The sequence below is a fragment of the Lissotriton helveticus genome, chromosome 3_2 (assembly GCF_964261635.1).
Source record: "Lissotriton helveticus chromosome 3_2, aLisHel1.1, whole genome shotgun sequence".
NCBI lineage: Eukaryota > Metazoa > Chordata > Amphibia > Caudata > Salamandridae > Lissotriton > Lissotriton helveticus.
In genome coordinates, this window is record NC_136062.1 from 454,656,365 (window position 1) to 454,679,365 (window position 23,001).

At 49.6% G+C, this 23,001-nt stretch overlaps 1 protein-coding gene across 2 annotated transcripts in view; it reads right to left on the minus strand.

The window, feature by feature from the left end:
• The window catches only part of TP53I11 (tumor protein p53 inducible protein 11), a 466,547-nt gene that overhangs the window by 215,468 nt on the left and 228,078 nt on the right, over nucleotides 1-23,001 (minus strand). For both annotated transcript variants that reach the window (XM_078684361.1, XM_078684362.1), the window contains exon 2: nucleotides 17,910-17,972. The gene's annotated coding sequence lies outside the window, so the exon portion shown is untranslated. The remainder of the gene's footprint in view (nucleotides 1-17,909; nucleotides 17,973-23,001) is intronic.

Genomic DNA, 23,001 nt, shown 5'->3' on the forward strand with positions numbered 1-23,001 from the left:
GATAAAAAGTAGTAATTTGTCATAGTGAGGCACTGCTGTCTTGAAGGTGCCTCACAAGGGAAGAAAGCTAGGTATACCTCGAATACCCTGCATGTTTATTTCAGAGTCGGGTAGGACCGCAGGACCCAGTGGTTGCCGGCATGGCTCGTGGGTGGGAGGGTGTGTGGAGTTGTGGAGGGGAGAGGGCGGGGAGCCGCTCGGGGGGAGGGTGTCGCAATAACGCATAATAAAAAAATTATTTAAATTAAATGGACCTGCCTTGCCGCCGGGTCCCGCGCATCTGCTCCTGCTCTATTCAAGGAACAGGAAGCACACCCAGGCCCCACTGATCAATCACAACACTGCAGTGCAGGGTTGTGATTGGTATTAAGCGTCCTGGTTTGACGCTCAACTAGGGAATGGGGGCCTGGCAATGTTCTCCATGCAGGCTGTAATGCAGCTTCCCTCAGAATGGGGAAAGTGCGCATGATTGGTTTGGGTGGCCCAAGAGGGCCGACCAAACAGTCATTGCGCACTTAGGAGTGGGCAAACCACCCCTCTCATGCTCTGCTTTGAGATCAGAGAAGCCCCGCCCTCCCGCAAAGCAGCACACACACAAAATTATAATAATTGAAAGTTATCATTTTATGTTCTTACTTCTCGCACTGCTTGAAGGCAGTGGGGCAATGCTCCTCCGCCATAGTGGAGTAGCCGCCATCGGTAGGGCCTCACTCCTCTGCAGGCTAAATATAGCAGCCTAGAAGCACACTTAAAAGCAGCCTGCCATCTTGCCTGAGCCAACCATTCCCAATAAATAATGCCAGGTCTGCATTTTTTTTTTAAGATAAACTATTTGCAAAGGGTTCTACTATGTAAGTTCCCATCTTTGATGTCATTTGTTACCTGCGGTGCCCACCGGGGTATTTGCTTGTAACCCTAACTTTTTTCATGTCCAGCCATTGGCCATGTTGATCTGCTCCTTTGAAGTTCTACTGATGACGCTCAACTCCTGTTTCAACTTATGGCCCTTCAGTCACAGCTCAGGGGTTACGCCAATGCTACATGGAGACAAAGGAATGGACGGCCAAGAACCGGTTTAAACTAAACTCTGATAAAGCAGAGGCCATTTTGGACAGGCGTCATCTGACCACCAGCACTTGGTACACGCTCTGCCACATCTTCTGAAGTAAAACGTCTTGAGGTTAAGAGTGGTGATAAGATTATCATGGCTTAACGAGCATCATCAGTACCTGCAGTTTGCAATGGAGGGCTTCACGGTACCTTATACTGCTTCTCTCAGAAGACGATCAATGGATGGCAGCGGCTGCCCAGGCTTGGTTGGAATAAGACTATTGTAATTCTCAGGATGAGGGCATTAGTAAATCTCTGAATGACCAGCGAACGACCTTTACAAAGCGGTTGTTACACTGCGATACATTTACATTGCGGTCATTACAACGCAAATCGTAACAACGACTTGCACTGGATGGCGCTCTACACTAAGGAATATTATGATTTACTATTCCAACACCTTCCCTACTGTTACACACATTGGAGTTGGAATAGTAAATCATACTATTCCTAAATCCAGCGCAAGTCGTCGTAACGACTTGCGTTGTAATAATTGCGATGTAACATACCACGATGTAAACGATCGCTTTGTAACGTCACATATTCGAATGACCTGCTCCAATACGTTCAAAATCAAGACACAAGACTCTTCTTGAAGGCACGTGCCCCAATTTTCAAGATCATCCCATAATCTTAGTCCCATTACAATTGATGTTATTGTGCTAATTTTATTAAATATTCTACAATTCTACAGCTCACATCTTTACTTTGTGTCTCGGCAGCTTCACCTAAGCACCCCAATGAGAACCCTCTGTTTGCAAGATTTTTCTGTTAAAAATCCAGCGTGTACACAAAGCCCCTATGGGGGGGGCACTCATTCTCCTCACCAGGATTAACAAACTCCTGGATCCATGGTCTAAAGAATATTGAGGTAAGGATGTGGTTGCTTCAACAACTCACTATATATTGATTTTCAACATTACACGTTGATCACGGACAAGCTTGATGCTTAGTTGCGGAACTCGCCTCTCCGGGGCCAGGCTTAATTGGCTAAAAGACCAAGATTGTAGCAGGGCAATGGGGAAATCAAACAAATTCTGTGCATAATGTAAATGTAGAACAAAATGTCTTGCTTGCTTGTATCATTAAAAACATCTTGATTCAGGAATTCGTTCAGATCCTTCTGAGACATGGATTAAACGAGAGCCCCTCGGGTACCCGCTGCACGTGTCGAAACTTAAGTACTAAGTCATCCAAATTCAAGACTCAACGCTTGTACTGGAATTGAAAATCCTTTTGTTCAGGATAGCATGCTTATATATGTTTGAAAAGAACCATGAGATAATGGGTGTAAATTCTAGGGTGTAGATTAAAGTTGGTGGCAATTCCATTTGATAGATTTCAAGTGAACTCTTAAAAGATCTCCTCCCTACTGATTGTATAATTTATTTTAAATGCACCCATATGAACCCTTCCTTTACCCCCAGATGTTAAAAAAGGTATTCATATTTAACCAAGCACGGGTATGATCTGTTTCCAGTTTATCTTAACCTAGGGTCCAATTATAGCTACAGTTTTTTTAGTCTTGCCCCAAAATCTACTATCTCACTTTTCGAATCATTGATACTTAAAAATGTTTTGTTGCAAAATGGTTCTGTGAATTAGGTTTTGCTCAAGGCCTACTGGGGCAAAAATCAAAAGAACAACACCGTAGGATTACAACAGTAGGTGTAGTGTACTAGAACACTCTTGGCATACAGCAGTATGTGAAGTCTACAAGAACACATACTGCTGTATGCCAAGAGTATTTGTAGTGTAAAAGAACGCATCGGCATACAACAGTATGTGTGGTGTACAAGAACACCGTCGATATACAACAGTATGTGTGGTGTACAAGAACACCGTTGATATACAACAGTATGTGTAGGGTACAAGAACACTGTCGACATACTACAGTATTTGTAGACATCAGCCGTAGATGGTGCAGGGAGTTCCGTGGGGCGGAAAGGCGGCGGGTGGGGGCAGGGTGGGGGGTACTAAACACCGGAATATGGATTATTGGAGGTAAGTAAACAATTAAATAAATAAAACGAATTTGGTTACACGCTCTGCATCGCAAAATTCTGACCCATGTGCTGCAACTTCCTCTGTAGATCTAGAATATAAACCTTTAAAATATGCTCTCCAAACATCTTCCCCCAAATTGGGTTCTATAGCCGAGTTGCCTTCGGACTTGGCAGTTTTAACCAAATTCCAAAAGCTTCTCATAGTTTTATTAACATTGAGCTAGAGTCCGTTATTATTCATCCATAGGGAGATGCGACTCGAGCCCAGGGTAAGATGGGAAGGTCCATGATTTTGAGCAGATGACAATGTAAAGATGACCCGAGTGTCATCTACAGAAGAAAAAAAGGGTCTGGCCACTACTCTATGGGGCAGACGTAGATGTTAAACAGCATCAGATTCAGCACAGAACCCTGAGGGACTCCAGAGGTTAAAGCTTGTGTCTCGAACCTGCCAGTGGGAAAAAATATCTTGAAATTAACAGTCTTTTAGAAACAGTTTAAGCCAATACGAAGCGGCGCCTTCAATGCCGAGTGCCACCAGCCTTTCCACCAAAATGGAGTGAGACAGTGTCAAAGGCCTCACTGATGTTAAACAAAATGAGTGTGGCTGTTCCGCCTTCATCCAGGCGCTACCTCAGGAGCTTAGATACACCCAAATGGGTGGATTCAGAGAGGGTGGATTCAGAGGAGTTGGCCTAAAGGCTAGGGCGCTCGACCTCGGACCTGGGGATCTGGGTTCGAGTGTCGGTAACGACGCCAAAACCTCCTGTGATTCTGGGCAAAACACTTAATCTCCCCGTGCCTAAAATGAAAGTAACTGGAAACGTAAAAATGTAACGTAACTGGAAAAATATGTAAAGCGCTCCTAGAGCTTAATCGCCTTTAGTTTCAGAATCTTAGGGCCAGTGTGATGGAGTCCCGTACTCGCATGCTGGGTTGTTCATGGCAAAAACCTGCTCGGACTACTCCCGCCCCTTGAACAATGCATTTATTCAGAGTGTGTGTGCCAACCAACAACACATCAACCAGTGGCGGCTGGCCTCTATGGGGAGGGCGGGCGGGCACGCTCGAGCGCTAATAAAAAAAATGTAATTAAACACTTGCATCCGCACCGGACCTCTTCGTTCCTCAATGCAGCCTGGCCACCAGGAAACTCCTTTGACCAGTCCTGGCGCTACTCTCATGCAGAATGAGAGCCCTGATTAGAGGCAGCGGCCTCACCGGCCTCACTCGGAGCTCCACAGCGCTGTAGAGGCTTGCCCGAACCCAGTTGTCTTCAATCAGCTGGGTTAAAGATGTTTAAAGTACGCATGTGTGGCTTGCCATCGCAAGACGGCCAACCAAAAAGACGTGCGCACTTTAAACAGTGCACCTACAATGCAGCCTCATCCCTGCCTCTGCCACTCAGCAGGCCCCGCCCTGTCCTTGAGCGTTGTTCGAGGCTGGAGATGAAAAGTAAAATTATAATGAATTACCATTTTATTTTTTATCTCTGGGGCATTGGGGTTAATTTAGGGGGGCGATGCTCCTCCGCTCCAATGTGTTATGTTGGGGGCCCTGGGCCCTCATTGCTGGGAATGACTGACGCAGACACAGTCAGCTACTTGGTACAACTGGCCCAGAGCACGTGCGCTCGGCCCCTTTTATTAAAGCTGTGTCACCTGACCAGTGACATCAGTGGTGGGTGGGTGTTCAGTGTGCTGGCTTACAAAGCACTAGACTGCTGACCGTGATTCTGGATCACTACATCCCTCCCAAACTTGGGAGAAAATGAAAAAATAAACGAAAGTCCAACCTGTGGGAGAAAAAGTACAATTTGCAAACCCCACGACAAAGTTCAACCTGTGGGATAGAAAATGTACATACAAATGTAACACTGACTCTGTAATTTGGAGTGAGTCTCTTTGGTGGATTGCAGGTCGCAGATGGTGTAGTTGCTGCATCCAGGATTCATGAGTCACTGTGGCATGGTTTGCCGTTGTTCAGCGGGTCCTATCTTCTATCTGCGCTGCTTGGACATTGTTCTCGGTCTTGCCTTTGCTTGGCACTACTGGTGACAGTTGGTAGTTTAGATAGAAGGGTGACATGATCCGAGTATTGTTTGTCTTCTCGGTTCTCCTCTTCAGTCCTGGTCCTTGGTGATGTCTCTGGGCAGGCTTCAAAGTATTTCTGGGCAGATGAAAGGAGTAGGTGCATACATCCCTCTCACTAGGATGCCCCTCTTCGCCGGTATTCCTCTCTCACAAGATGTCCGGGAGGACCTCTTTGCCAGGCTTCCACTGGACTGGTGTTGTCGGTCATGTTGCTCCACCATAGCCTTCGGGCCGCGAGCGGGGCGCTCCACGATCTTCACCGTTGTGTCCTAGTTCCACCTGAAGGTTATGCTGTTGACTCTTTTCTTGCACACGAAGTTTACCTCTCAGTGGGTCTTGCAGACGCACCGTCGTGGATCCGTCTCTCTTGCGGGACTTGCTGCCACCAGAGTCCCTTGAGGCCTTTGCTTCTTGGGCTGCCACGGGTTGGTGTGGAGTGGTCAGTTCCTCAGCCGGATGTGTGAGCACTCTCGCCATCCAATCTTCCGCTCAACCCCAAAGGTAGATTGTTATCAACAGTCCAAACTTGCCCTCTTCTGCGATTGCCACATGGATGGATGGCTTGTAGGTGGATATCTTTGACTTGTGCCGCCGGTGTTCATGCCAGGCCTTGTTCTCCGCTGCACTCTGGTGTTCCGGTGCATGTCACCATCTTCTTCTGATAGGTGTGTGAGTTGACTGGTCACACCTCTTCACTTCTTGTGATCTTCTAGTGGCACCGTGGCACTCACTTCCCTTCTCTCTACTCCATTCCTTTCACGACGTAGTCGGTCCCATTCCTTTTCTTCAACCACCCAGGCCATCTCCGTGTGGCGTGCACTCCACACGAATCTCCCTGGTTGCGTCCTACCTTTAGGACACACCTTCTCTTCTTCCGATGGCCAAACCAGGCATCGCACCTTTCTTCTTGTCGCTCCTTCTTCACCTCGGGTCGGTGTCATCAGACCTCTTCTGGGTCCCGTCCATGGACCTCTTCTTGATCTATTCAGTTACTATGCCTTTGATCTTCTGGCATGTCTTCGCAGTCGTGGTCTTCTGACCATCAGCTTCTCCTTTCTTTTTCCGGGCGACCAACTGACTGGTCATCTTCTCCTTTTCTTTCCGGGCGACCAACTTACTGGTCATCTTCTCCTTTTCTTTCCGGGCGACCAACTGACTGGTCATCTTCTCCTTTTTGTCCGGGCGACCAACTGACTGGTCATCTTCTCCTTTTCTTTCCGGGCGACCAACTGACTGGTCATCTTCTCCTTTTCTTTCCGGGCGACCAACTGACTGGTCATCTTCTCCTTTTCTTTCCGGGCGACCAACTGACTGGTCATCTTCTTCAATTCTTTTGGGCGACCAACTGCCTGGTCCGCGTCTGGCAGTGACTTTCTGGCAAGTCATCTTCGCTGTGACCTACTGACAGGTCTCCAAGGATGCGATCCCTACGTTACTCGGTCGTGGTGGCGTGGGGTTACTTCACTCCTTGCGCGGTCCTGCGCAATGTTGTGCTGTCCTGATGTGTGAAGTTCCTTCACTCCTTGCGCGTTCCTGTGCAGTGTTGTTCTTGTTCTTCTGGCGCATTCCTGCGCAGTTCTACGCGGTCCTGTCGTGCGGGTGTGGGGTTCTTGCACTCCTGGCGCGTCCTTGCGCCTCGTGGCGTGTTTCTGCGTTTCTGGCACATTCGTGCACCGCCGCTTGCACTGCTCCGCACTCAATTGCTACGTGTGTGTGTGTGTGTGTGGTGTCCCTGCGCCGCTGGTGCATTGCTGTGCAGTGTCTCTTGATCCTTGGCGGTTGCGTGGTGGCCTGACACCACGCTGGCGCGTTTTTGCACTGTCCTTCAGCTACCTGCAGCTGTCACTCCAGCCCTGTGCTTCCTCTGAGTCTTTGCCTTGTCTCGGGCTTGTTACTGTTCCCTTTCTCCTGGCTGCAGTTCCAGCATCAGTCCACTAGACGGCAGTGTTGCTTTTCTTAGGCTTGCTTTCACTGTCCTCGTGAAAGAACATCTTCGTCGATGGCTGCTGCTCACACTCGTTCACCAGGACTCCTTTAGGCTGTGGAAACAGTCCTCCTTGCTGTGGTGAGTGTTTGTGATTTTCCGCTATTGCTGGGGCAGAAGACTACTTGAGGGCAGAGGAGAAATGCGGTGCAACTCGTGGTAGGTGCTTCCTTCTGTTCACGCTACTTGTGGTGGGTGCTTCCTTCTTGGCTACACCTCCCCTCCGCCGGCTCGCTGCTCACATGCTGTGCAGGGGGAAGGGTGGCTGGTGCTGCTCCTACCAGCCTCGGGCCACATGCTTTCCTCTTCCTTTTCTCACGCCCGCCGCAGCAGCCTTCAGCATTTCACACGCTGCGGGGGTGAGGGTCTGTATTCCTCTAGGCTGCGGGTAGTCTCTTGTTGCTCTCCCCGCCGCCGCGGCCTCACTTTCCTCACGCGGTGCGGCGGGGGAGGGGAGTCGAAGTCCGCTGGTCTCCGGGCCATTCTCTGCCTCCGTCGCGCACACAGGGACCAGCGGTGCGGCAAAGCAGGCGGCCATTCGCGGGTGGACTCCGCTGCATGAATTGGTGTCCTGCAGCTCTTCACTCGCTGCGGGCGCTTCTCCGGGGACTATTCACCCCACCGCCTCCATTCACACACGCGGCAGGGACAGGGGACGCTCCGGGCCGGCCGCGGGTAGGCTCCGCTGGCCTCGCTTTACTGGGGGCCCAGTCGCCGGCGTCGCTCGCACAGGGACCAGCGGTGCGGCGAGGCAGGCGGCCATTCGCGGGTGGACTCCGCTGCATGAATTGGTGTCCTGCAGCTCTTCACTCGCTGCGGGCGCTTCTCCGGGGACTATTCACCCCACCGCCTCCATTCACACACGCGGCGGGGACAGGGGACGCTCCGGGCCGGCCGCGGGTAGGCTCTGCTGGCCTCGCTTTACTGGGGGCCCAGTCGCCGGCGTCGCTCGCACTTTCGGGGGCACAGTGTCACTTTAGCAGCGGGTGGGCTCCGCTTTGCTAATCGGTGCCCCGCAGCTTCCCTCACGCTGCGGGCGCTCTCTGGTGAAGTTCATTCCCCCGCCGCCACACTACACACACGCGGCGGGGACGCTGCAGGCAGGCCGCGGGTGGGCTCCGCGAGCCTTGCCTTATTTGAAAATTAAGGTGGCTGCAATTACGCCCGGCGAGGCGCGCTGGTCATGCGGGTGGGCTCCGCAAATGTTCAATCATGAGGGGGTCGCTTCAGCGTTCGGGCTCACCTCTGGCCGACGGGCCTTCCTCCTCCACGCGGGTGGGCTCCGCGGAGGTTTCACCGAGCGGTGGCGGCCGATGCAAGTGGGCTCTGCACGGCTCTCTCTCTTCACCCGAGGCAGGGGCGCAGTCGCGGCCGACGCGGGTGGGCTCCGGTCGGTCCGCTCTTCATCACCCCACGCAGGGGCCTTGCAGGCTGGGCTCAAAGGTGTGGGGTAGGCTCCCGGTCACCTTCGTGTCTGCAGGCAGGCCCAGGGCCGGCTTACGCCCTGCAGGCCTCTCGGCGGCCGGCGGCGCTTTCCTAGGGGAATGCCCTGCACATGGGCACTGCCCTTCTTCTTTCCGGGGTGTTTCAGCTGCGGCACGCGTGGCTAGCGTCCGCCCTCCTCGTCGCCAATGTTATGTTGGGGGCCCTGGGCCCTCATTGCTGGGAATGACTGACGCAGACACAGTCAGCTACTTGGTACAACTGGCCCAGAGCACGTGCGCTCGGCCCCTTTTATTAAAGCTGTGTCACCTGACCAGTGACATCAGTGGTGGGTGGGTGTTCAGTGTGCTGGCTTACAAAGCACTAGACTGCTGACCGTGATTCTGGATCACTACACAATGGAGGAGCAGGCCACTTGCGCCTTATCGAATCCTCTTCTGCATGTAATGCAGATGAAACAACTTTGCAATGTATATTATATAGGCATGTAATCGTAGGAGTTACAAGATATATTTCATACTTAAGCAACATGCTGGGATCTCAGAAGTCTGGGATCATATTATGTTTATTAGTGCTCTGAAGAGGCTTCCTAAATGTGTGAGCGCTATTCATAAGCAACAATAAACTAGATAATATCCCACATGGAAACATGAAAATTATTTTTAGAAGTTATTTTGCCATTTGCAGATCACATTTTTATATTCTTAATGACTGTTTGCCAGTGATTTTAAACCCCGTATTTAACAGTAAAGGGATCTACCTGTAAATTATTTCTGTAATACACAATGTCTAATTCACTTTCATGATATATATCTTCTCTAAATAAATAAAAATAAGCAAAAAAACATTTTGTCTTACTTTCGGCGATGGTAAAAATAACAAAAAATGCTTCCATGACAGTGCTGCGATGGTAAAAAAAACAAAAAATGCTTCCATGACAGTGCTGCGATGGTAAAAAAAAAAAAAATGCTTCCATGACAGTGCTGCGATGGTAAAAAAAACAAAAAATGCTTCCATGACAGTGCTGCGATGGTAAAAAAAAAAAATGCTTCCATGACAGTGCTGCGATGGTAAAAAAAAACAAAAAATGCTTCCATGACAGTGCTGCTCTTAGAACATCTATCAGCACATGTGGCTAGCTCACCCTTTCAGACCCGTTCTTGGCGCAAGCATCTACCAATTAATCGACAAAGGGCCTGATTATCATGTGGTCGTGTATTTCGACCCATGCGTAAACCAGTAATTATTGGATGCTCTAAATACCTCATGGCTCGTTACATTTCAGCGGATCAAAACTGCTAAAATTTAATACGGGAAAAACATATGGGGGCATATTATCAAGGAGGCCGTTTTCGGACGAAAAGCAGCGATAATTTAATCGCCTTATCAGCAAAGACGCTATCGCGTGTTTTGCTGATTAGCGAACAATGCCCAGCTTTGCATCTCTAATGAGATGCAAAGTGGGCGGTCCAGTGCATAATGATAGGGGAAATGTCGCTAAGCGACATTTCTCCTATAATCAAGCTGCACGCAAACAAGCAGAGCGATAAGAAAAGTAGCGCTAACCACAGTTAACGCTACTTTCCTAACGCCTGCTTTTGACCTGATTTAGCCATGTAACCCAATGGGAGGTGGATTACATGCCTAAAATTACCCTGCCTTATCAACAAGGTTATCGCCATTTTCAATGGAATATCGCTGGAAAACCAGCGATATTCCATTGAAAACGGCGATAATCCCCGCTATCACTGGGATTTTCATCTCCATGGCGTTAAGCATTGTTAATACAACGCTAACATGGAGATTATCGCCAGCGATAGCCGGCGATAGATTTTCTCACTCTAACAGCGGACAGCGATAATTATCGCTGCCGCTTATTAATATGCCCCATGGTATTTACCATGTCATGGGGATTTTAGTGCGTGAAATGCCATATTCTGCACGTTATTTCCCATAGACTAGTAATAGGTGCTATTTATCGCACCTGATAAATAACGCACTCCCTGGTATTGTAAGTTATCAGGTGTGCTAAATAGCTCCTACACCTGTAATCAGGGCCCTAGTGCTTTAAGATAAACATGGTGAATACAGAACCCGGTCATCAAAAATCCACGCCCTCCCGCATTGTACTTTCTTTTCTTTTTATCTGTCCTTTATATGTAGGCAGACAATGAATACTAAACGGATGGTGCTCAAATGCTTTAGAGGTTTCTGAAATCAATTAATAAATCACATAATATGAAAAATGCATTACAAGTGACATGACCCTATATTGCAGTCTTGGGGTTCAGATGTCATTTTCAAACCACCCAGCCTTTGCCTTCCGCTTTGTGGTTTGTAAATTTAACCAGAACCCCCTTGATCGTAATACAGGCCATATAATATATATATATATATATATATATATATATATATATATATATATATATAAACACACATTTATTTATTTATTTCAAAAGTTTTAAAATGGCAGCCGCAACTTTCCTCTCAGTTTGCGGCCAGCCAATCACTGCATTGCTGTTGCCACATGGGTTTGCAAATCCGCGGAGGATTTATCATGGCCTCTCCACGTCTCTAGAGATACATACATCTTTATTACTTTAATAACTCCAAAACTACTGAACAGATTTACAAAGAGCACTCTTACTTTCTGGCCCAAGACCTAGCTTTCGACCAAATTTGTTTATCCTGAGAAACTGGCAGCTGTGGGACCACTTTGAACAACTCTCTGGTCGAGTAAGAGGCTTCGACAACCCAACCGAGGAGTACCTACATTTTACAGCCTGCCCCCTGCGCTCTTGCCTGTAGGCTGCTAAAGGTAGTATGTGTATGTACCTTGCAGCACGTGAGTAGGTGCTGCACCCACGGCACTCAGCCTGTGCGACCCTAAGCTTAAACTCATGTAGGTCGGACGCAGGGCTCGAGTCGGGGAAACACGCAGGTGGACGGTGTCCCCCCCAGTCTTTTCACAGGGTGGACGCCGTCCCCACTGCCAAGAAGCTGGGCCCCACAGAAATAAGATGAAAGTGTCTCGGTGTAATTTTCATACACCGGGACACGTTCCGCATGTGACGTCATGAGGTCATTTGCATATTGTCAGTCCCCCCACTTATTTTTATAGGACTTGTGCCCAGGTTGGACGTGAACTCTACGGGCCAGCCCTGGGGGTCCTGCCCTTTGAGCTGAATTAGGGGGTCTTCGTTGAATGTTTGGGTGGGAAGGGAGCTGAACGAAGGTAGGCAAGTACTCATGTCTTCCTTCGAGGTAAAGTGAGGGGGGGGAGGGGTCCGGGCAGGCATGGAATAAACTCAATTCCTTGCAGCAGACACCCATGCAGACTAATGTGCATGCACCTACCATACTGACTGCAGCTGCATATCCTGCATGCCTGCTACGACTGACCTACCTGCTGTCAGCGCCCGGACTGGACTGCACTACCCCTGCTGCCTGAGCTGATCGCGACACTTCCGTGGAGCTGGCCGCACTTACCAGTGGAGGACCGTGTATTCAGGCACGGCCCGTGCAGGGCGTTATACCGGGGCAGTGACGTCAGGTGGGGGAGGGTCAGGGTGGGGGGTTGTAAAATGCGGGATATGGACCATTACAGGTAAGTACCTAAAAAAAAAAACGAATTTTGTTGCCCGCGCTACATCACATTTGGCGATGCAGCGCAGGTAACGAAATTCTTTTTTTTTTTCCGGTACTTACATGTAATGGTCCATATCCCGCATTTTACCACCCCCCACCCTGACCCTCCCCCGCCTGACGTCACCGCCCCGGTATAACGCCCTGCACGGGCCGTGCCTGCGTGTATTGATGGGGCCCGCTGCAGATGTGTAGAGGAGCCCCTGAGTCCCCCATAGCTCACAGATGTGCACTGTCCTTGAGCTGAGTTGGAGGCCCCTAAATGAGGCTGTGCTACGTCCCTGGCAGGGACAGCACTACTTGCAGGGGGTTCGCTCGCTCTACAGACTTCACAGCTTTATGCACTGATGGTGCAGTCAGTGTCAGCTGCACCGACTGAGCTGCCTGCAGATTGAATGCCTGCAGTTCAGGGGTGTAAATTAACTGAAGGCCCCGCAGCCCCTGGTGTGGGGGCCCAAGGTCTCCTGGTCCTGTGGCTGGGGACCCTCACCAACCTGCTATCCGCAGCTCCGCGAGCTCCGGGTACTGTTCGAAACCGAAAGGATACTCATTCTGGAAAGAAATGTGTGTTATTGGAGGAGACGATGGCACGGCCTACCTTGCAGCGAGTGGTTGGGGGATCAGAGGCATTCTCTCTGGTCTGTACGCCCCCTCTTTCTGTATGTTCGGTTGGGGTGCTCCAGCTTGCACATGTGTGTACCATCCATGCTTGCCCCTACCCCACACCCAGCTTTCTGTACAGCACACTGTTTGCTATCCAGCTTAATAGCAAGAGAATCACTTTCAAACTTCTCACCCGTTCTCACAAAGCACTCCACAACGCCGGACCAGCATACCTCAACGAACGACTGGCCTTCTACACCCCGAACCGCCAGCTACGCTCCTCCGACCTCGCCATCGTCCCACGCATCCACCAAATGACCACCGGCGGCAGATCTTTCTCCTACCTTGCCGCAAAGACATGGAATACCCTCCCCACCCCCCTTCGTCAGACCCAGGACCTGCTGACCTTCAGGAGACTTCTCAAGACCTGGCTGTTCGACCAGTAGCTGCCTCCCACCACCCCCACCCCTTAGCGCCTTGAGACCCTCACGGGTGAGTAGCGCGCTCTACAAATGTCTGATTGATTGATTGATCTGTACTGAAATAAAAAGTATCAAAGTTTGACTTTGCCCTCCAAGTGTTGAAATGTGTGTCCAGTAATGAAGGGCTTGAGATCGGTGAATTACACGAGAAACTCAGCAACAAAACCAGAGCCGTTTTATACAGTGCTGACTGCACGGAGAGGTATCACAGCGCTATACCTAGAACAAGAGCAGTTACATACACGTATAAGGTAAGTCTGTGATAATATGCTAATGACGATGAGAAGGATATACATGTATAGGGGAGTTTGTATAAAATACAATCAATAAATCAGAACATCACTTACAAAATAAATAAATAAATAAATACATAAATAAATACATTACTGGTGTGTTCATTTCTTTTGGCTCATCCAAACAACCTGTGAAGTTTAATTGCAGTACAAGTGAAATAAGTGAAGATTTAGGGCTTTTCAAAAAGTGAAAACTTATCTGGTAATGCACAGATGGGGAGGGAGTCCCACAGCAGGCGGGTCTGAGAAGGTTTCTTTTGGCCAAGCCTGTTTTGAACAGGTGAGGAGAGAGCCTTTGCTCCCTGAAACGCTCAACCCTCTGGCCCACAGACCTGCTGGCACGGGGGATTCTTCGGGTGGATGCATTGAAGGTCAGGCAGGCAGCACACATTACATTCCAACCTTGGCCCTATGGGCAGCTATTGAAAGTCTTAATACAGGTGTTATATGTTCGACTTAGCTTTGCGATGAACTACGTAGACATACAGTTAGGATAGATTATAAAATTTGCAAAGCGCATAGCTGCCCAGCAACGGGGCTTCGCCGCGCTAGTTAATTGCAAGAAACAGACTGCGACAGCAGCTCAAAACAGAGGGAGGAAGAAAGGGACCCTCCCTGGAGCATGGGCTATCCCCAGCCTGCTGCACACGTGCTGCAGCAAGGATGCACCCATGGAACGCAGGAACCACCCTTCTCTGTCCTGGTTAGCACATATAGAAATATGCCTCTTTACACTTCTTTGTCAAAACTCTATGCTGCATCCCAAGGTTCTTATTTTGCCACCTTTCCTTTCCACGTGACACCCTCCCTTCAGGATGCAGGCTGTCTCCTTCAGGTTTGCCTGGAGCATCAGACTTACTCCTCACTCCACTAACAAGGTAGAATTTAAACCTCTAGCCACCTTCGTCAGAGCAGAGTACTTCGTTTCACATTTTGTTTCCATTTCATTAGAGATCTCCGTGCAGACGGGTGCAGTGAGTGACTGTGCAGGTGCACGGGGATTTCAGGGGGGGTCCATGGGACCCCCTTCCATCCCTTTAGAAGGCTGCATCTAGAAGACCCTCTATAATTGTGCCACCTTTTTGTGGTACACTTTTAGTGCACCTTCTAGAGGCATGTTTGCGTCACTACCCACATCCGTAATACAGCGCAGGTGCAAAGTGATTCCCTCATTGGGCTGGGCCCACGCTCCCCTGTAACTTAGAGACCGCCCTGTAATGATAGCACTGGCGCTGTATGTATAACGGACTAGGCTGCACAGAATTTGTGGCCCCTTTTGTAATACCAAAGTGCTTCAGGGGCACAGAATACAGGCACCAATGCCCGTTGCACTCCAGGGCCACTTGAGTAATATGGCCAGGTAGGAGAATTCTTCATGCAAGATGCCCTTCCTCTCAGTTTTTTTTAATGGAGATTCACTTGTATGTTTTGTGAGCTTCAGAACATCCCCCTCACTTCTTTACCCCAGGCCCAGCAGCCCTAGTATTTAACTGTGCACTTTCATTCATACATCACAGTTCTTAGATGTGCAGGACCCCAATGCTTTAAAAACAGCTCCTTTTTACGTGAAGCAAGCGGCGGACCATGGGGCCCGACCACCACCTCCAGGACGGTCTTCCCTTGCAAATGTAAATGTACCGGTATTTGTAGAGCGCACAGCTACTTCCCTGATGTAGTGTCCCGGCGCTGTCCGTATACCGCTGTGGAACACTTCCTGGCCTTTCCCTGTGAGGAGCCCACTCCTGGGCACCCCTAAGGTGAAGGCAGGCATCCCAGCGCTTTAGGGGCCGTTGTGGAGGTTAAGCAAGCTATTGCTCGGAGTTGCAGAGTCGGACCTATGATTAGAATAGGCACTGAGGCGAGAATTATCAGGTCCGAGGAAATTGAGCCCAAGACCCTGCCGTGACAGGGATTGAACCCTGGTCCCGGGCCAGACCTCTGCATCAGGGTCTGCCGCTCTAACCATTGAGCCACACTTCTCCACCTCACAAAACATGTCCGATTCATTGGTCTAAACATTGCAAGGAAACCCTCCTTTTGCAAGGTGTGGAGACAGGGGGAGGCAGGCGATGCGGGTGGAGGGCCACAGAGGAGAGACACGAGTGGGAAACATAGGAGGAGGACATGAAGCAAAGAGGAAATCAGAGTGACTGAGGCTTAGACCTAATGCGGTGACCAGGAACCACATGTGTGGCACAAATTAAACCAATAGAAGTCATTACAATAACTCATGTGAAGTAAACACTGAAAATAAATTCTAGAACTAACATAGATTTAGTGCGAATCTAACCTTAGGCGCCAAATACTTATACACATAACCAGGCCGCAATTATCCTATAATTAGCATTTGCATGCGGGCTGCGGCCCCATGCAAATAAGGAAACCACTTTGCTTCTGCACCCGTTCCATATTACTGACGTGGCCACAGAGGCAAACATACCTTTAGAGGGCGCACTGAAAGTCAGCCACAAAAAGGTGGCACTTTCAGAGGGTCTTCTAAATGCATCTCTATAAAGGCATAGAAGGACCCCCTCAGTTACTCACTGCACCCGCCTGTACGGAGATCTCTAATCCCCCTTAAAAGTGCAGGTGGGCTGCAGCTGCACAGAGAATCACGGAGCAGCTTTAAAACAGCTGCTCTGTAGTACTCTTGAACGGTGACAGGCAGCGCACAGGGCACCCTGCTGTGTGCGATACTCCATGTGCAAGGTCAGGAATACACAGCATTTAAACAATACAGTGCATTTGTGTCCTTTCTCCCTGTACTGATATGTTTTGGCAGCCTAACGCCAACACAGGCACCCTTGCACTTTATATTGCATACAGGATCGTTTTTGTACAAGAAGGCGGTTATTCCTGCACAAAAACTTTCTTTCTGTGTGTGCTGTAGAATGCCTGCACTGACTGAATCTACACTGCCTGCTCCGAGTGACTGGACTATGCTGCCTGCAGTAACTGAGCCCCCTTCCCTGCCTGCTCCGAGTGACTAGTCTGTGCAGCCTGCACCTGAGCCCCCCTACACTGCTTTCTCCGACTGACTTGACACTGCGCTGCCTGCACTGACCGAGTCTGCTTCACTGCCTGCTCCGAGTGACTGGACTGCTCTACCTGCTCCCAAGCCCCCTTCATTGCCTGCTCCGAGTGACTGGACTGCGCTGCCTGCACTAACCGAGCCCCCTTCACTGCCTGATCCGAGTGACTTCACTGCTGCTGCCTGCACTTACCAAGTCTGCTTCACTGCCTGCTCCGAGTGACTAGTCTGTGCAGCCTGCACCTGAGCCCCCCTACACTGCTTTCTCCGACTGACTTGACACTGCGCTGCCTGCACTGACCGAGTCTGCTTCACTGCCTGCTCCGAGTGACTGGACTGCTCTACCTGCTCCCAAGCCCCCTTCATTGCCTGCTCCGAGTGACTGGACTGCGCTGCCTGCACTAACCGAGCCCCCTTCACTGCCTGATCCGAGTGACTTCACTGCTGCTGCCTGCACTTACCAAGTCTGCTTCACTGCCTGCTCCGAGTGACTAGTCTGTGCAGCCTGCACCTGAGCCCCCCTACACTGCTTTCTCCGACTGACTTGACACTGCGCTGCCTGCACTGACCGAGTCTGCTTCACTGCCTGCTCCGAGTGACTGGACTGCTCTACCTGCTCCCAAGCCCCCTTCATTGCCTGCTCCGAGTGACTGGACTGCGCTGCCTGCACTAACCGAGCCCCCTTCACTGCCTGATCCGAGTGACTTCACTGCTGCTGCCTGCACTTACCAAGTCTGCTTCACTGCCTGCTCCGAGTGACTAGTCTGTGCAGCCTGCACCTGAGCCCCCCTACACTGCTTTCTCCGACTGACTTGACACTGCGCTGCCTGCACTGACCGAGTCTGCTTCACTGCCTGCTCCGAGTGACTGGACTGCTCTACCTGCTCCCAAGCCCCCTTCATTGCCTGCTCCGAGTGACTGGACTGCGCTGCCTGCACTAACCGAGCCCCCTTCACTGCCTGATCCGAGTGACTTCACTGCTGCTGCCTGCACTTACCAAGTCTGCTTCACTGCCTGCTCCGAGTGCCTAGTCTGCGCTGCCTGCACTGACCAAGTCTATCTCACTGCCTGCTCCGAGTGACCGGATTGCGCTGCCTGAACACCTGCCCCCCCCCCCCCTCCACCCCCCCCCCCCCCCCATGCCTGCTCCGAGTGAGTGGTCTGCTCGGCCTGCACCCCGTTCCCCCATGTACTCAATATCATAAGAGGCGTCTCTGACCTGCGGTTCAGAATCCACTCTGCACAGCTCCGGGTCTCCACAGCTCATGCCTGTCGAGAGGGCCTGGAAAGAGAGAAGAGAAAGACTCGTCATGCCTCCATCATTATTCTCCACGCGTCTTCTAAGTGAATTAAATGGCTTTTTATTCTGCACACTTCATAATTAAATTAGTCGTTCTGACCAATACAGGAAGCGGGGCTCTGATTCCCTGGAGGACAGAACGACAAAGCCTGCGGACAGAAAACTTTGGGAAAGAGGACTAGGCCTTACTGCAATGGGAAAGGGTTATTCAAGGAGTCGGGTAGTTCGGTGGGTCAGTGCGCCTGCGGACAAGATCTGCGAGCAATACGGAGTACATTGTTTTATTCTCGGCATCACCCGCCCGTTTCTTGAAGGGGAGCTCTATGGAAGTGGGTTAACACTTACAATAGCAGGTAACACTGTAGCGCCAAGGAGCAATGAAGATTGCCAGGAGCGCTATATAACTGGTCAGAAATAATGTTTTCCCATTGGGTGAAGGAGACGACTGGAGGAGGGCGCAAGTCCTCGGAAAAATAGTGTGGGGACTAATTCACAGGAAGTGACGCCACAAAAATCTCATTCTTCACAAGGCAAAGCGCCTCTTTTACGAAAAGAAGTTAACATAACCATGCAAAATAAAAAGAAATGTTTTGGTTTGTTTGAATTTTTTTATAAATCATATATATGTTTTCCACATATCAACTTGTAGTAGAGGCCAGAAATGGCAGAAAGTGACTCTATTGTTATGCAAACGTATGGAACTAGAGATTGCGTTGTAAACTGCACTTAGAGACTAAAACGAAAAGCGCTGGTGCATTTTTTTAATCGTTGAACGTTCTGGTAATGCAAGCAGCTGCGGTGCTGAAGCACAAGGAACGCCTCCAGTCAGGGGAACGGAGTCCCCGCTATAAAAACAGTGGGGGTACTCCGTCCAGCCGCTTCTATCCAAGACACGTGCTGGGATTGGAGGGGCATCCCCGACTGGGAAAGGCACAGTACCATCTCCCTCACTTGGTTGGGGGGGGGGGGGAGTTATGTGAGGGGGGAGGGGGGGGGCTCAGTGTCTGACTTTGGCACAGTGACGGATGCTGGTCCCTATAGCGCCTTTTGAGCTCTCCTCCAGCTCGCGGCATCCAAGCACATATCCGAGCTTGCGAACACCCACAGAAGAAGCCTCATGTCATTCCGACTTTATGACCATAACATTGCAGTGCGCATGCGCAGGGGCGTGGCAGAGCTGCAGAAATGCTCTTCCTCTACCCTACCACCCTCACCTAGTCTACCTGGTTGTTACTCTGAACACCTGCCGCCACTCACCCTCGAAGCTGGATACAAACGTACTATTATTAAACATAATTGTATTCTCATATAGCGCTTCGAAGAGCCGTAAAACACGACCAACTGCTATCCGCAGTACCCCCTTCTTCACTGCTGAATCAAGTGATTTACAGGTTACACAGAACTTCGCAGCAGGTACTCAACCTGCTGAGCTAGTGTTTTGTTTATGTTTGATTAGGTTTAGTTATGTTTTGCTATGCTATGTTTATATGTGTGGCGCGCATCTCACCGAGAGGGTATCCTGGCACCTAAGGAAGCGTCATGTAGCCCTGGATGGAAGTTATGGGAATCGCCAGGTTTTCAGTTTCTTGTGGAATTCAAGAAGTGAGCTGGAGGCTCAGAGGGATGGGGAAGGTTGATCCAGGCTTTGGGAGCCAGACACGGGAGGGCATGCCCACCTCTCTGGTTCCTCAGATGCAGGGAACCTGGGCGAGTATGAGGCCGGCCGAGGCTTCTGGTTACGGAATAGAATTTGGGAGCCAGACACGAGAAGGCAAGCCCTCCAGCTCTAGTTCTTCAGGGTGTGGGCGTGTATGAGGCCGGTGGAGGGGAGATTTCTGGCTTGGGTATGGAATTTGGGAGCCAGATTCGGGAAGGCATCCCACCGGGTCTGGTTCCGCGGATGCAGGGGACGTGGAACCATCGAGGCCGCTGAGCAGAGGTTACGGTGTGAATTTGAGTTGCCTGGGGAGGTCAGTGGGGCCAAGGCTATCGTTGTGTGAGTGAGGAGTTTGAAAGGTGGGCCTTTCTGAACTGGGGGATCCAGTGGAGATCTGCCAGGTGTGTGGAGATGTGAGTGCAAGGGGGAGTCTGAGTGTGAGCTTGGCTGAAAGGTTGAGAATCATCCAGAGTGTCTTGGTGAGATGTGTGATAGAGCGTGATTGCGCTCTTTCATTTGTAGGGGTGCATTATAATCACAAGTAGGTTGCACCCGCATTTATTCTCTTGTTGTGTTAACATTTGGCTAATAGAATGTGAAATGTAATAATGTGTAAAAGTGAAGTGATAGAGATGCCTCGTGCAATGTGGGGAAAATAACATGGAAATTGTGTTCTAAATAGAGAAAATTCAATTGCTCATTTATAAATGACTAATGCGAATTAGTTTAGTGTCATATGATGAATTGATTTAAATGTATACAATATGATTGTTCATGCGTATGCGTGTTTAAGGCGGTACCATGGTGATTCTTATGTTAGCCGGTTTTCAGTAGGCCTTTGCGCCTCTCCCTGGCTCTCAGGAATGGGCTGTTCGTGATGTTCATGTGTATGTAGAGATTGAACTTTGCCCGTAGGTCTGGCTTTGTATTAGTTCCGGTGCATTTCTACGAGGTGCCTGTATGTCCAGTTATTTTTGGCCTTATAATAAACTTTCCAACTTAGAACCTGGAGTCTGTAATATTATTGGGTCTGGGATATCTGATAAGTTTTTTCTCCTCTCTACACTTCCAAGCAGGTACCAACGGATAGTCAACCAGGGGTTTCCGAGTATATCCGTAGAAGGGAACCCAGCCCCATCATGTGTGTGATACCGACAGACCGTGTTCCCGTAGTCCAGCTTCCTGGAGACCAGGGCTGTGTGGCAGGTCTGCGGATGTCGAGCGGGAGCCATCGGAAGAGGTTTCTGAAGAGGTTGAGGGTGGTCGTTCTGTTCTGGCTGGTCAGCGAGAGTTGTTCTTTCACTATTATTGTTCATGTGTAGATTATATATCTTTTGTCTGGACCCAACACCTTCCAGGATGTTCTACCTAGAACTGGTTGTTTGGTGTAGGAACTTTCTAAGGGAGTGCCCGCGGCAGTCTATAACACTTCATGGGCGGTGCCCTTTATATAACATTTTATCACCGTGATATGGCATTGCCTATCCTATCACATCAATGCGTGATTCCTAGAGTGTGTTTCATTTCTCTGATCGAGTCCATCTCCTGGTGGACTGACCGGAAGTGCGCTAAGCATGGTGGAATGGTAATCAGTGCTTCAAAAGCAGCTGTTTCCCAAAAGGGCAGGCAGAATATCGAAAGACCTCAAAGTCTGTTCAGATGTTTTAATGTCTCCTGCCTTGAATCTTAAGGGTGGTGGAGCACCGAAAACAGAACTATAGAGGAGATGTGGCCTAGCGCCAAGAGCTGCCCAACTTGGAACCGGGTGACGCAGGTTAGAATCCCAGCCTCGGACCTTGATTGAACATTGTGTGATTCTGAGCAAACGAATTAATCTCAACTTTGTGTGATCCTGGACAAATGACTTTATCACCCTGTGTCTAACGACGTATAACGTGTGTGTGTACACGACCGTCTCATGACACCCCCACGTTGTCTACAGCTTCCCAGCACACTCTACACAAACAGAGTGCACACATCCGTGACACACAAGCTGTTCTGAGGGGGTTCTTGTCGCAGAGGGGTGTTTTCAGAAGTTTCCTGGTGTGAGCACAGACTGAGCTGCGCCTGCAGGATAAAGGTTTTACAACATGGAGGGTGTGTTGCATCCGGACACATCTTACAAGTAATGCTCCTTGTTTTCCGTTTTTACTGATTTTTACAGCTAAATAGAGACAGAAAACATTCATTTTCTTGTCTGTATTTATTTCTAAATGTGGATAAAAACGGAAATTGGGTTGCAATCTGAGTAGTTCTAAAGACTGTCTGCCATGACTGCCAGCCCAACAGATGTGTGGATTGACAGATAAGGGGGTTAAAAAAGAAAGGAATTTTAGTAGAGAGGCATTAACAGTATTAGATATGCACAAAACTGATACTGAAATGTGCAAATTTTCATATAAGTGCACTGATGTATCTTCTGCCAGTGTACACAGCACTGAAGCGTGGCAGACATTCAAGCATGAATGCATATTTATTGGTTAAATAAATGTGGAAATATACTAATTTCAGCTTAATTTTTCCACAAAAACCAAAATAAATATGGATAAATGCAGATAAAATTAGTAAAAATTAAATATGGATAAATACAGACGGAAATGGCAAAAAAATAAATACCATAAAACCGTGAGCCCTACTTATAAGATGCGTGTGCACTCAGGATTGTATTCGGCTGAGTGCAGCAGTGCATAGTGTGCTTTCCCTATCGTTTGTTACAATGCAGAGTTTAGTATTTTTCAGAATGTCCTTAAGTTGATGCTAAACATGCCCGTCGCCTCATGTTCAGCAGTGTTTAAATTTAATGCATATTTACTCAGTTTTCATCATTTTATTTCCATCAATGGCCGACTCTTTACACAGGGTATTTTCCAGCAGTAATTACTGAGCAGGACAGAGCTGTGCAGAGAGGACTCCGGTTGGGACAGCCCATGCGAGCAGTGTCACTGGAGGGGTCTGTGGCTGACCCACAACCCGCCCCTGGGGCCCCCAGAGACGTCCTGTTCCTTTCCCAGACCCCAGAGAAGAAGGTCTGTGAGAACCAAGGTTGGCTCAGAGGCTGGACAGACACAGGGACACTGGCAGAGGTCCTCGTGTGCGTCACAACCCTGGCAGAGGCCGGGCAGTCCCAGCCCCATGCCAGGAGAGCCCTCTTAAAACATGTTACTATCACTATGTACTACTGTTTATTATTATAGATATTTGAGTGCAGCTACATACCCTGGCGAGGCTTCTAAGGGGTCTAACTGTGACAGCCTTTAGGGCTCAGTTTATTGACCGACTTCGGAAGGATGAAGAGCGAAACGCTTCAGCATCCCCCAGACGCGCTCCAAAGCTCTGCATCTTCCGTTACATGTT